The sequence below is a fragment of the Myotis daubentonii genome, chromosome 7 (genome assembly GCF_963259705.1).
Source record: "Myotis daubentonii chromosome 7, mMyoDau2.1, whole genome shotgun sequence".
NCBI classification, from domain to species: domain Eukaryota; kingdom Metazoa; phylum Chordata; class Mammalia; order Chiroptera; family Vespertilionidae; genus Myotis; species Myotis daubentonii.
In genome coordinates, this window is record NC_081846.1 from 26,454,059 (window position 1) to 26,455,467 (window position 1,409).

The 1,409-nt window shown below is 36.8% G+C and overlaps 1 non-coding gene across 1 annotated transcript; it reads right to left on the reverse strand.

Moving 5' to 3' along the window:
* Nucleotides 1-893: 893 nt before the first annotated feature.
* Nucleotides 894-969, reverse strand: TRNAF-GAA (transfer RNA phenylalanine (anticodon GAA)). Its single transcript has one exon. It is a non-coding gene; the product is annotated as a tRNA-Phe (tRNA).
* Between the last annotated feature and the right edge of the window lie 440 nt (nucleotides 970-1,409).

Genomic DNA, 1,409 nt, shown 5'->3' on the forward strand with positions numbered 1-1,409 from the left:
GCTTGGTATATATATCAAGTACTCCAGTTAGCTATTACAAGCAGGAAGTACTAATGTGCTGGTGGGTTTATATAAAAACTCCCACCGGGACACCTGACACCACCCTTCCCTGAAAAGCCATCAATCCACTCAAGGCATGAGAACCAAATACAGTAGCCACTCCTCACCCCTACCTATGGTTTCACTTTCTGAGGTTTCAGTTACCATGGACAATCGCAGTCTGAATATGTTAAATGGAAAATTCCAGAAACCAACATTTCATAAGTTTTAAAACACACAATATTTTAAGAAATGCGATGAAATCTCCACCCATCCCACCTGGGGCCTGAATCATCACTTTGTCCATTGTATCCACGATGTGTGTACTCCCCACCTATTAGTTACTTAGTACCTGTAGATTATCAGATTAACTGCCCAGGTATCCCAGTACTTGTGGTCAGTAACCTTTATTTTACCTAATAATGGCCCCAAAGCTCAAGAGTAGTGATGCTGGCAATTTGGATGTGCCAAAGAGAAGCTATAAAGGGCTCCCTTTAAGTGAGAAGGTGGGTACAATGCAATGAGATATTTTGTGTCTGTGAAAGAGAGAAACTACATTTACACAACTTTCATTACAGTATATTGTTGTAATTACCCCATTCTATTTTATTATTAGTTATTGTTATTGATCTCTTACTATGCTTCATTTATAAATTAAACTTTATCCTAGGTATGTATATGCACAGGGAAAAAAACACCTATGGGGTCAGGTACTATCAATGTTTCAAGCATCCATTTTGGATCTTGGAAGGTCTTCCATGTGGATAATGGGGGCTGGGGGACCTCCTCTATGCTCCTTAAATATTGTGGGTAAGACTGACCAGAAACTACATTTAGAATAAACATCTAAAAAATGCTAAAACCTGGGATTGAACCAGGGACCTTTAGATCTTCAGTCTAACGCTCTCCCAACTAAGCTACTTAGGTAGCTCCTACATAACTGTAATGGAATAAAAGATGTTTTACAATAACAACAAAAAAAAAAGTTCACTATTCAGGTTTGGCTGGAGATAGGTACTTAACAAATATTATGGAAGTCTTTGTTTATAAGCTAGAAGTAATACATAATTTTACTTTTCTCAGTTATGTTTTAACTGCCCTGCAATCTGTTTTTCCCATTTAAAAATAAATCATGGACATTTTTCACATCGAAAGGAAAAAAAAAGAGGTGACTTTTGTTGGCATTTTGATTCTGATATATGACTAATTTCTAGAAAAATGACAGCATGGTCCACCTAAATATTTAATGAAATATCAATTTTTCATGAAAGCAATGTCCTATGGATCCACAAACGTAGCCAGGATTAGAAACAAGCCGAAGACTAAAGCTCTAAGGGGAAATGACAGACACAGAAAATATGAACAAGGAA